The 13,809-nt window shown below is 39.5% G+C and overlaps 1 long non-coding RNA gene across 2 annotated transcripts; it reads right to left on the bottom strand.

Annotated features, from left to right (window-relative positions):
• Positions 1 to 4,230: 4,230 nt before the first annotated feature.
• Positions 4,231 to 13,595, bottom strand: LOC123378025. Of its 2 annotated transcripts, none has more exons than XR_006582427.1 (3): positions 13,473 to 13,595; positions 11,570 to 11,693; positions 4,231 to 8,562 (listed from the first exon to the last, which is right to left on the bottom strand). It is a non-coding gene; the product is annotated as an uncharacterized LOC123378025 (long non-coding RNA). The 2 variants fall into 2 exon arrangements; XR_006582426.1 differs by having other exon boundaries at positions 4,231 to 8,490.
• Positions 13,596 to 13,809: the final 214 nt, after the last annotated feature.

The following is a 13,809-nucleotide window of genomic DNA, read 5'->3' as shown; positions in this document are numbered from 1 at the left end:
TTATAGTAAAACAGAAATCTGTTTTTTCTTCCAAAATAATTAATCAGGATACCATTACCTCTGGATAACTGTTGGCAATTGATTTACAATCTGATTTAAATCACTTTTGCATTAAAAATAGCCTTGTGCAGAAGCACAGGAGAAGACATTAAGTTTTGACTAGTAACTGGTACTAATATGGAGTAAAAGAACAACACTTCCCATAACTAAATTTAGCTTTCAATAATCATCACATAGTCAATATCAAATACGCCTACAGATTTTTTACATCAAGCAGTATTGCTCAAGCACAACAAACAGATGAATGTTAAACACAAACTTATTTTTGATTTGAGCAAAACATGTCCTGACACATTCTGGAGGCAGATAAAAGCTATAGTTCAAAGGAATGCATAAATAAGAAGTGATCACATTGCTTCTGTCTGTGTTTAGTCAAGTAATTATTATAAAATCGTTGAAGTAAATATTTAATTTTTGTTTATATAAACAGATATTGCTTTCAAATATAGGCTCAGATCAATCACTTTTATGGAAAGGCCAGTGGAAATGGGTCTAGGGAGAGCAAAATTCCACAATGAATCCTCTTACCAAGTTCTCCCCCCCTCAACTCATTTCCAAGAGCAGGGGGACCATTTGTCTCCTCTATCCTTGCCTTTCCCCTAATGAACCATGTTCTGACTATAGACCCAATGGACTATTGCCCCTGGCCTCTCTGATAGCTTAGCTCCAGTGGGGTTCTGCTACCCGGGCCTCCCATGCCTGCAGCTGTCGCTCTCCAGAGCTCTTTGTAAGTGGGGGTTCCACCTCATCAAAGTATTTCACACCAGTGGTAATGCAGCCTGGAGCTGTATTCCTATTCATAGCGGTCTGCACAGGCTGCCTCTTCCCAACCAAGTATGGTTGGCTCCCTCTCAGTCACCCAACATGAACCCTGACTCTGCAGAGACCCTTCCCTAAATCCCAGGAAAAGAAGGGTGGCCATTCCCACTGCCTCTTCTCTGCAAGAAGAGGTTAGATCTCCGGGTATGAATCTTACCCACAGTAAGTATGGTATATAGTCACTATTTGGCTGCATTTCGCTGTTCCCGGCCAATGGGAGCTGCGAGAAGTGGCAGCCTCAGATTTGCAGGCCTGCTACTGCTCCAGCCAAGATAGCTCCTCACCACAATGAATTTATTTCTACACACAGATTCTTCTCCTTTCAGGCAGTGTACAGAAAGTACCAAGTGATGATTTAGTACAACAAGATCAGGGGAAAAACAACCAGTTAACTGAATTCCTTTGTCTCAAGGTCCAAACTTCTTTTAGTAAATGACCATGAAAGATCAGTCACAGCCACACAGTTTCCTTCTCAACCGCAGAAGAACATCTTTTAATTTTTATTGGAATGAAAGCAATGCCCATTCCTGGCTCTTCCAGGTGGAAGCTAAAGTAAGTGTTTAAAGGAAACACAAAGAGTTACGAGTACTTAACTATTCCAGACTTTTCTTAATCAGACATAACTCCTTGGTTCATCTTTCACCTATTTATTTTAACTCTTGTGTTTTAAGAAAGAATTCTTAATTTTCTGCTTCAGTTTCCTATATATGTATCATTAACAACAACTGAAAACAAAATAACCAAAAACATTAGAAAAGTCCCCTTCATCTCTCATGCCACTATAGAAAAAGGTTATGAGCACAGCTCCTAGCCTTATCAATTCCGCCTATTAAATCTTAACTAGATATGGCATGATTCAAGACCCTCTTAAGTCAAGGGAAAACTTCAGCTGGCTTTGGATCGACCCATAGAGCTAAGCTGTGCCTGGCAGGTGTTGGTCTGAGTAGTAGTGATGCTGAGTCTCATGCTATTGGGAGGGATGGGAGGGGAAGAGGAAGGGGAGGAAAATGCAGGGAAGGATTTTGCGTCTGAAATCCCTCCCTAACTCCCTACTGTGCACTGGGAAGCTGGGTCAGCCCCATCCATCATTTTCACCTGCCCACAGAGGGTCAGATTGTGAACCCCTTCACTGAGATTGGTGAACAACTCTCCACAAATGGAGTCCTGCCCACTCGCCTTGCCAATCTGAGTAAAGGGTTCACACTCTGGGTCAAAGAATAGACGGTGGCAAAGGGAATATGGCCATATCACAATCTGCTTTCCGTGATAGAAGACTGTTCTGTCTGTTGTCACTCTGATATCGTCCTTGTTATTTGGACCAGTTCAGTCCCATATTGTCAGACTTCTGATGTAAATCAGACAATTTCATGGACTGAAGTGGAATTAACCTGTGTATACCAGTGAATTTTTTGGCCTCTAATGCTCCTTATGACACAGCCCCTCCTCCCCAAAAGCAACAATAAATCCCCTTTAGATTATTTGCTATCCTTTTCTTAATAATGTATCTGCACAGTTAGTTGCTACTTTATTTACTAACTTTTATATAATGCATTATATAATTTTACTAGGGCTGCTAATTAATCGCAGTTAATTCACGTGATTAACTCAAAATTAATTGTGATTAATTGCACTTATAACAATAGAATACCAATTGAAATTTATTAAATATTTTTGGATGTTTTTCTACATTTTCAATATTGATTTCAATTACAACACAGAATGTAAAGTGCCCAGTGCTTACTTTATTATTTTTTTTATTACAAATATATGCACTGTAAAAATGATAAACAAAAGAAACAGTATTTTTCAATTCATCTCATACAAGTACTGTAGTGCAATCTCTGCAGTTACACTTTCACAATAATTTTTTTTTGGTTAAATAGCTGCACTTAAAAACAAAACAGTGTAAATCTTTAGAGCCTACAAGTCCACTCAGTCCTACTTCTTATTCTGCCAATCGCTAAGACAAACAAGTTTGTTTACATTGACGGGAGATACTGCTGCCTGTTTCTTATTTACAGTGTCACCAGAAAGTGAAACAGGCATTTGCATGGCACTTTTGTAGCCGGCGTTGCAAGGTATTTACATACCAGATATGCTAAACATTCGTATGCCCCTCATGCTTCAGCCACCATTCCAGACGACATGCTTCCATGGTGATGATGATTGTTAAAAAAATAATGCGTCAATTAAATTTGTGACTGAACTCCTTGGGGGAAGAGCAGTATATCTTCTGCTCTGTTTTACCTGCATTCTGCCATATATTTCATGTTATAGCAGTCTCGGATGATGACCCAGTACATGTTCATTTTAAGAACACTTTCACGGCAGATTTGACAAAACGCAAAAAAGGTACCAATGTGAGGTTTCTAAAAATAGCTACAGCACTCGACTCAAGGTTTAAGAAACTGAAGTGCTGTCCCAAATCTGAGAGGGACAAGTTGTGGAGCAGGCTTTTAGAAGTCTTCAAAGAACAACACTCTGATGTGGAAACTACAGACCCTAAACCACCAAAAAAGAAAAATCAACCTTCTGGTGGTGGCATCTGACTCAGATGATGAAAATGAACATGCATCAGTCCGCACTGCTTTGGATCATTGTCAAGCAGAACCCATTATCAGTATGGAAGTATGTCCTCGGGAAAGGGGTTGAAGCATGAAGGGATATATGAATCTTTAGCGCATCTGGCACGTAAATATCATGCAACACCAGGTACAACAGTGCTACGCAAACACTTGTTCTCACTTTCAGTTGACATTGTAAACAAGAAGCAGGCAGCATTATCTCCTGCAAATTGTAACCAACCTTGTTTGTCTGAGTGATTGGCTGACGAAGTAGGACTGAGTGGACTTGTAGGCTCTAAAGTTTTACATTGTTTTATTTTTGAATGCTGATTTTTTTTGTATATAAGTCTACATTTGTAAGCTCAACCTTCAGGATAAAGAGATTGCACTACAGTACTTGTATGAGGTGAATTGAAAAATACTATTCCTTGTTATTTTTACAGTGCATATATTTTTAATCAAAAATATAAAGTGAGCACTGTATACTGCACTGTGTGTTGCAATTGAAATTAATATATTTGAAAATGTAGTAGACATCCAAAAATATTTAAAATAAATGGTATTCTATTGTTGTTTAACATCACACGACTACAAAAAATAATCTTGCAACAGCCCTACATTTTACCTGTTTGATATTTTGTGTTTTTTCTGCAAAGTGCATTTGATTTCAACTTAATTCACACTCCACCCTATAGCAAAGATGTTTTATTATTTATACCAATTTTATTGTAGTTTTAGTCACCAGGGTTGACAAGTTTCCTCTAGAGATTGTTTTCCATAATGTGGCAAAAATAAACAATTTGAAGCACAAAGGAGGTATCATTAGTTGAGATTCCTTCAGAGCAGGGAGACTGAAAACCATGCAATTAACCTAATGCTTTCAGTGATTACTGACATATATGAAGCGATTTGTGTTCCTATTGTGGCAGCAGCATTATTAAATTAGTTTTAATTATACAGGCATGACAATTAAATAGCTTTTCCATTTTGAAAGATTCTACAGTTTCAAGTGAGGTTCCCTGCACTTCTTGTGCTGGTAAGAGCCCTGAAAGCAGAATAAATATTTCAAGACACACTGGTGCCCAGCATCATTGATGCACCTGGTGCCTTGCAGACAAGGTTTGTCTCTATTATGAAAATCATGCATTGCTGAAAGCAGAGCGTCAGTCATAGGGACAGCTGAACTGATTGCTGAAAACTGTTTGACTACATAAATAGCCACGGATAAACTGTGTTCAGCACCACCCCCTGGCCTCTGAACAGTCTGTATTTAGTTAAAACATGTTCAGCACTGATTCAGTTGCACCCACTTATTACACCTGTAGTCAGCAACAGGTAACTTTCCATAGTGACACATGAGACATGATCTCTGCTCCCTCAAGACATGAAGAGGTTGTTAATTAGTTATTTCACCCCAGCTGACCTCTTTGCTGTTAGGTCCCTTTTCTCTTTTGTGAATTTTGGTTTAAAGCGTTCATATTTACAGTTGTGTGCACAATGTTCATTACACCATTCAGTGGATCTATCTTTCTATGTTATATTGTATGGTTGATGCCTCTAAAATATCTAACTTGTCTTTTTAAGGTTAATCAATACTAATATAGTGATTTGTTATTTAGTACATGCAGGAAATGTAGACAAAAATACATAGTGTAACAATAGGTGAACACCAGTGGGGACTGAAACTGCAACCTTCCTCTGAGTTCACATTCCTTTCACAGCCAACTGCAAATCAGCTTCCAGAATCACGTGTAGGAGATAATTGGAAACCACCACTTCCAAGAGGAAGTCAAACAATGGAATGATTATATTCAGGTCATTTGGCACAAGCTGGTTCCTTGGCTGTGTCTGTGGTTGACAGCGATGGAAGTGCCTCTGGGGTGGTCTTCGGATCGAGTTGCTTTGAGTCTGATTGAACGACTTTGTCTTTTCTGGGAACAGTTTCCCTTTCATTCACTTACTGCAAGCTCAGAGAAATTTTCAGTACATACTGTGCTCTGCTAGAGAAAAATCCTGCAACACAGGCACGGTCCTATCTAATAGTGTAAAGTTAATGTTCCCAGTGAGCAAACAGAGCATCTTTTCTTCACAAGTCTATCCCCTGACCACACTGATCTTGGCTATTCGGCTTTCTGAGTCACTTCTATGCAGTTTGCCCCTTCTCAATATGGAGCATCCATACCAAAAAATGCACATTTTTTTCCTCTTTATCCATAGGTCAAACTACAGAATGTTTCAACACAAAATTTAAAGGAGGAGAAATTAAATCAGGATTCCTAGACTCTTGCATCAGACTTGCTGACACATATACTGTGGATTTTATTGTAAAAAGAAGCAAGAGGTTGTAAATCTTGCATTTGACATATTAAGAATTTGGACACGATGGAATTATTATTGGCCACAACTCATAGTACTGACATGCTGAAGGTAACTTCACTTAAAATGGCAGTTAGTGAGATTTAAAGAAACGCCTGCCCATCCCATGATTTAAAAAACAAAACAAAACAAAAACCCCACAAACAAAAAACCACAGTGTAGCTCTTTGAATCTTCAAACACTCCAAATTTTAAAACCGACAGACAACTAATCATAAGTGCCTTCTATCTCCCAATTAGGAAGTGAATACATTTTCCATTGTACACACTTCTCAGGTGTTTCGAGGACTTACAATAGCACCGTGTTTATTTTGGACACAGTTTTATATGTCCAAAGTAACACTTCTATAATTTAAAAAAAGCATTCTATTTAAAAATTTTAATTATGAAAGAAAAATAAAAATAGTTACCTTACCCTGAGTGCTGTTACCATGATGATGGATAGCCACCAGAGCTTTGTAAATTAGAGAGATTTGACGTGTAAATAGCCAACTTATGAAGTGGAAGGAAGGACTTGTGGTTACGGCACAGGACTGTGTATCAGGAGATGTAGGTTCAGTTCCTAACTCTACCATTGACTTCCTGTGGGACCTGGAACATGTCGCTTAGGGCTTGATATTTCTATATGCTGATTTTTAATCAGGAGTCTTCAATTTTTTAAAAAAAAATTATGCCTTAAGCAGTTTTTGCAAAGATCAGTAGAATGATTCATAAAAAACATGCAATACACAAAGCACTGAGAAACACAAGGCATTCCAGTAAAATAACGTACTTGCATAAATCCACAGCTATGGGTAAGGAGTTCACAGTTCAGGGAGGGCATAGTACAATGGTGGCTCTATTACCAGCCAAAACCTGGTGAAGCTATTCTGAATTACTTCAGCTGACAGTAACCCCAAGAGGTCAACATGATAGACTGGTGGCTCATAAAAACACCCAGCTGCACTCTTTTTTCCTGGCTCTGGCCTCAGACTAGATATGGTTGGCCTAAGAGCTACATTATGCTTACTATAGGTCATTGAATTTTGTTTCTACGCTGGGGTGAGCCACCAGCTTTTTGGCTGCTTTGTGCCACTGGTGTGGTGCAAAGGAGTTGCACAATTGTACATGGGCATCTCTGCATTGAATGAAGCATGTAAGAACCATTCAGCATTATGGGAACAGAAGAATGTGGATACCACAGGGGAAAACCCTAATACAAAAATATAATTAAAATAATGCTCGTTAATGACTGTTGAAACAAACAGAAAAAAATCCAATTTAAATAACCAACTTCACCAGTTACAAAAGGATTAAATTTTGTTAGGTTACCTGCTCAAATACTCAACTGCTAGGGTCAATATCTAGAGCAGTGCTGGGCGACCTGCGGCCAGTCAGAGTAATCCACGGCCACTGGGAGCTGCGGGCGGCCGTGCCTGCAGATGGTCAGTGTAAACAAACAGGCTTGCGGCCCACCAGTGGATTCCCCTGACAGGCCATGTGCGGCCAATGGGCCGCAGGTTGCCCACCACTGATCCAGAGATTATTCTAGTTCTATTTCATTTACAGGTTTTTATAACATCCAGTAGCATATTTTGAGGCAGGGGGTCTGTGCAAAAAGTAGAATGTGATCCTGTAATAAGACTGTATCATAATAGGTACGTACCAAAGGGCTGAACTAAGGTTTCATGGGCAACCTTATTTCTGGCATTTTGTGTCTCTTGAGTGCTTGGCTTTGCAACTTTAATGTTCTTGAACATAGATTTTTTGATTCAATTAATATAGAAGTTCTCCCCCCCGCCCCAGTAACTTACAACAAATGGAAAACTCTCAAATGTACAGGACTCAATTCTCAACTACAAAGCTATGCCAATTTACATCACCTGCGGCCCTGGGCTCATAGTACATACAAAGGCCAACATTTCAAAGTGGAGTGCCTGAATCCATGTTGATTGTGAATAGAGCTGGTTAGAAATTTTACAAACTTTTTTTTGCTGATTAATCTAAACCAAAACTATTCATGAAACAGAGGCAGTTTTGTCCAATCTCCTGCCCTGAAATATTTTGGAAAAAAAGATAGTTTAAAATTGATATCAAGATCCGGTTGTGACATTTTCAAACTGGAAAGTTTCAATTTTTCAAGTCAAAATAACTGTTTCAACATTTTAGAAAATTTTGCCTAAAAAAAAGCTAAAGAGGAAGAAAATCAAAATGATCACAAAAAGTTTCAATTGACCTAAATCTTTTTTAAAAGATTATTTTTAGGGGTTGGAAAAAATTGATACTTTTACTTTTTTGTCCTGGTTTGTCAGGAAGAAGAGAGAGGATCAAATTATGAAGATCTGTGATATCTATGGTGAGTGGTGCATTGTTTTGGTGCCAGAAGAGAGCTGGGCCTGATTTATAAGCAGTGCTTTGGATACCACCACCTGTATTCCTCCGTTTAGTCCACTCCAGGTGTGCCCAGTTGGGTCTCAGGTTTCCTCCGTCCTCTGAATGCTCAGTAGGAAGAAAAGGGAGCTCTGGAAGGGATATTCTCATCCTTTCTCAGTTCATCTATGCACAGCGTGGCCACCAGCTCCAATTTCTTCAGCTCAGTAGCAGACACATCTTGCTGCTAAGATAAGTTCAACAGCTGCTGTTTGTTTAGTGGTTCTTAATTCCCGGTCCTGTCTCTTTTTGCTATTCTTTTCCTGAAAAGATGGGGAACCTCTTTTTCTTTGCAGTTTTTCCTTCCATAGTACTTGCTTTCAAAGCTGTTGGAACTGATGGCAATTCACATGGTCATAGATCCCATACACACTGCCACTATATTGTCAAGTTCAGGATAATTGCATCTGCATCCCCCAAACCACAGTCCACTCCAGGAGTCCCCAGGGCTCCCACTGTCACCTGTCTTTGAGCAGGAACCTGTGTCCCACTCCCTTCTGACTTGGGGTTTAAAGGGTGGGCAGCTCCCTGCCATAATCCCAGCAAGCCAGTTTGCCTAAAACCAACACCCCAGCTTTGCTTTCTCTCCAAGGCCTATGAACAGTTTTGTTGCCAGCAGTTACAGAGCTTCCTCAGCAAGCACATTATTCTTAAGGTAAAAGCATTATAGGGAAAACATTAAAAAACACTAGACGTTCCTATAAGCATGCTAAAAGCTTGCCAGAGGTCACCCATTGGTGTTACAGGGCCCTAGTATGTAAATGTCTTTTCAACCCTTCCATGAGGGTTGGGGGCCCTGTTTAGGAAGAAGGTCCTTTCTGTTTGCTGGATCAGAGAGAGGGCCCTGAGTCAGTTCAAACTCATCCTTTTATATCGGAAGTCCTTTGTTTCCTAGTCTGTGGAAAATCCAGACTCAACCAATATATGCAAACACCCGGGGGGAAGGGGGAGCTTTGTGCTTCTCTGGAACTCTTTACTAGCCCAGAGTAATCACCCCCACCATTTTTGGTACCTGAAGCAGCTGTGGTAATCCTCCCCCATAAAGTATATAGGATTGTGTTCTAAACTATTCATACATTAAATACAATATTCCCCAGAGATACTGCCTGGGGGTTACAATTTCTGCCACAGGTACCACTGCTCTCCCTCCTTGCCCCCCTGACTCCTGAGAAGTGAAATACTCTTTTTGCATTTAGGTTATGCTACTGGCCACTTACAAATTATCTCTGACGTCATTCTACATTGCAGATAACTTTTTGAACAGATTAGTTAAGTGCTGACTAAGCTTTTTTAAAGAATGAAAGGTAGGCACAAATTAATTCTCAGTCATTGTGATCATAGCTTAGAATTTGAAGGTGGAAGGCAACTTGGGTGAAAGTGTTCATGAAATGATGAGGTCATGATTCTAAGGAATTGGTAGGAGGGAAAATAGAATTAAGACAATGGACTTCAAGAAGGCAGACATTAGCAAACTCAGAGTTGGTAGGTAAAATTCTGTGGAAACCTGATGGCAGGTTTTTTTTAAAAAGAGGCATTATTAAGAGCACAAGAGCAAATTATTGCAATGCATAGGAAAGATAGGAAGTATGGTAAGAGACCAGCCTGGCTTAACCAGATCTTCAGGGAACAGAATGTAAGTGTCATACAAAAAAAAAAAAAGTAAACTAAGTCAAATTAAAAAGAATGAATATAAAAAACTCACAAGCACATGGAGACCAAATTAGAAAGTCCAAAGCACAAAACAAGACTAAACTAGCTTGGCAGATAAAGGGTAACAAGAAAACATTTTACAAATACATTAGAAGCAAGAGGAAGTGTGAAGGTAGGGCAGGACCATTACTTAACGAGAAAGGAAAGACAGTAACAGAAAACACAGCAATACCAAAGTGTCAAATGATATTTTTGTTTCACTTTTCACCAAAAAGCTTAGTAGTGATCAGATGAGTAACATAGTGAACCTCAGTGTAAGTGAGATAGGATCTGAGGCTAAAATAGGGAAAGAACAACTTAAGAATTACTTAGACAAAAAAGATGCCTTCAAGTGTGCAGGGCCTGATGAAATACCTCCTAGAATACATAAGGAACTGGCTAGCAATTATCTTTGAGAACTTGTAGAGGATGGGAGGGAAGAGGACAAATATAGTACCTGTATATTAGAAAGGGAATAAGGGCAACCCAGAGAATTATAGACCAGTCAGCTTATCTTTGATACCCCAAAAAATAATGGAGCAAAAATCAAACACTCTATTTGTAAGCACCTAGTAGATAATAAAGTGATAAGTAACAGACAGCATGGATTTGTCAAGAACAAATCATGTCAAACCAACCTAATAGCTTTCTTTGACAAGCCTTGTGGATGGGGCGGGGGTAGCTGAAGATGTGATATCTCTCAACTTTAGAAAGGCTTTTGATACAGTCTGACATGACCTTCTGAGAAGTAAACTAGGGAAATATAGCCTAAATGAATCTACTATAAAGTGAGTGCACAACTTGTTAGAAAATCACACTCAAAATAGTTATCAGTGGTTCACAATTAAGCTGGAAGCTTCACCTTCATTTCCTTTGCTTTTATTTTAAAAAGTGCCTGGAAACAAAACAAAACATTTCATTCAACCTGAAATGAAGTTTGTCAACCTTTTCTGATTTGCCAACATTTTTTGGGATGTTTGGTTTCAGTTTGGGCTAAGCTGAATTATTTCATTTTGGGGAACTGCCAGCAAACTGTAAAATCAGTTATTTGCCTCATTCTAGAGCCAGCATAGCCCAGGCACTTGAACATGCATTCCGATATATGTATGGTTTGGGGAGATGTAGCTAGTATGAAGGAGTGAGGTAGAAGCCATTCTGTACGCAAACATACTGCTGTGGTCAAGTTGTGAAGAAAACACTGCTAACTCACTCATAAGATAATGCTTATCGAGCAGGCTGAACAAAATGTTTTCAGATGTCTGAAGCTGTTCTGGCATCCCTCCACCATATATCTAGCTGCCTGTGGAGCTTGGACATGAGGAGGCTGCAGCATAGTGCTACACCAGGACCAGCACCAAACTCTTCTTCCCTCTAGCAGCTGGTCTGTGGTATTGCATTGTGCTTCCACAGCTTCCCTGCTGCCACATCATGAATTCTCTCTGTCCTCATTAGATTTTTCATGCCAGAGATCTTCTGTAGCATCAATCATTTTTCTATATTACCTATCACTAAGCACCATAGGAGGTATAGACGGCAGCTTGGCATTATGGGATAAGCCTATTAGTTGCATTTCTCTGCTCAGCTGATCAGTAGTGTAAGAATTAACATTTTAAACCTTCAAGTATCAGAATTAACAATTCATAGCTAAGTTACCTCATTCATAACATTCTCGGAGCTTTTTTTCAGGCTGCTTGCAGATGTGGAAGGTAAGCCTGTTTTGGCTGATGTTTGGTTTCTGTTTTCAAAGTTATCTTCACAGTCAAAAGGCTAAGAAAGGCTAAAAAAAAATCAAGGTTTAAAAAAAAAAGAAAGCTTAGACTCTGAAGCATCAAGTGGGGGATTGTATAGCTAATGCCCGGCTGCAGAATTGCAGACCACAGGGGGTTCCTGCCTGCCACAGTAGCATCTATGGTCCACTGACTTCTGCTCCCACTAACAATTCAGGTTGCATAATTTTTAAGGGAATACAAAGCATGCAGCAACATGCCATGTAACTTCTAGTATTTCTCATACCGTTCACACTTACCCACAGTGACCACTACAATGCAGACCCATATTACTTTACAAGGCAGTAGTGTGAGATTCAGTATAATGGTCCAATGAGCGAACAATGTTATATTGAGGGGTTTTTTTTTAAAGTAATTTGTGAGTTTAAAGTCTAAGTCTGATGCTATTTAGTAAGCTAAGAGGCCAGTGCCATACGAATGAGTTTTATGCTCATTTTAAAAGAGCTGTGGAGTCTTTGGGTAGGGAAAAGGTGTGACTGTCTCCCCTTGAAGTTTTCCCATTCACAGGGCATCTGGAAGTCACTGGGGTTTCCATGACCTTCTCTTGTGTTGTTGGAGGATGAGAGAGAGCGAGAGGAAGATATTATAAATAATTTAAGTGAAGAAAAGTTACAAGCCTGCTACTTCTGAACAAATGGAAATGGCAGGAAAGCCTAAATAGTTTCAGGTACTTTAAACAAGTAGATCCCATGGCGGTAATTTGGCAACTGGCTGCTTTTACATCAACATATCCTACTGGGGGAGTGGGAGCATCTTTTCAGATATTTATACAAGTGGGCAAATAGTGTTTTGCATTATAGTTCATCCTGGGTTGTAGCTAGGATACTGTATTCACTGCTATGCACAAGCCACTGTAGGCTCCAAGCTACCACAACCCCCTTTCTGGTAGGTAGCCAAGAGCAGATGAGCTAATCAGTCAGACCTGCTGAGGAGAGGGGCAGATCAAGACACCTGGTAAACATGAAGTAACAATTTAATTTAGTGGATATATGTTAATGTAACACCAAAGACTGAGGTGAGATTCTGGCCCACATGTTCTTAAAATGGTCATGTAGGTTAACAAGCCAACCAAGTGTTAAATTTAATCAAAGGATATTTTTGTTTACAGAATTTTGACAGTTGTACAATCTAAACTTGATCATCATCAACATTCTGGATGATCACAAGTTAAAAACTGGAGAGGTTATATATACCTACAGGTTTTTTTCAGGTACTGACATTCCTCAAAAGACATACTGGTAGGGAAGCATAGACTTTGGGTAAGTGAATCATCTCCCAGCTGAGGTTCATCCAAAACTCAGAGTGAGTAACTTTGCTGTAAAATGCTTAGGAGCCTGATTCAAACAAAGCAAAGCAAGGGATGGCTGAACATAACAAAAAAAGGGTGTTAAAAGAATTAGAGGATTACAAACTCATTTTCCCTTTCACTTCCTCCTTCCTGGAGCATATTTTTAGAATTCAGCATGTGATCTGCACTAAAACGTTCACACAGCAACATCTAGTTTCACTAACTCCACAGTCAGGACATCATTTATGGGTCCACAAATTTGCAAAGCTACTAGCCCAAAACAAGACCAGTACAGGGAAAGCTCAGTAGCAGCTGCAGCACAGCCTTGTGCTAATAGATGCAGAGTAGGGATACCTGACTGTCCCTCAGACCTAGGGGCATATGGGTGTATATACAGCCCACTTACTTCAGCTATCCCTTCATTTCTGAGATTTCACCAATAACACATAATAAAAATGCAAAATATTTAAAATCTGCTCACTCTGTTAGCTTTACACAAGAGCATCTCAAGGGAGATCACCTTTTCTCTTTCCTGATTTTGACTGAAGATAGACCTCTTATTCTAGGTTTCCTTAATGGGCTCATTAAGGCAATGGAGTACATCTGCCCTGACTAGCTGGCTGACTGACAAGCCTCAACTGCTTTCCATTAGATCTAGACAAATTGGAGAGGGAGTATCATCTGCCCACACACACTTCAGGCATTCCAATAATAGGTGAGACCTGGCTAGTATTGGGAACACTCAATTTAAATCATTTTAATTCCCCAAGAGCAATAGGTGAATTCTGAAAAACCACAAGTGATCTGAATACACCCAG

This window comes from Mauremys mutica, chromosome 9 (genome assembly GCF_020497125.1).
Source record: "Mauremys mutica isolate MM-2020 ecotype Southern chromosome 9, ASM2049712v1, whole genome shotgun sequence".
NCBI classification, from domain to species: Eukaryota; Metazoa; Chordata; order Testudines; family Geoemydidae; genus Mauremys; species Mauremys mutica.
This window is presented reverse-complemented; position numbering and strand designations above follow the sequence as displayed.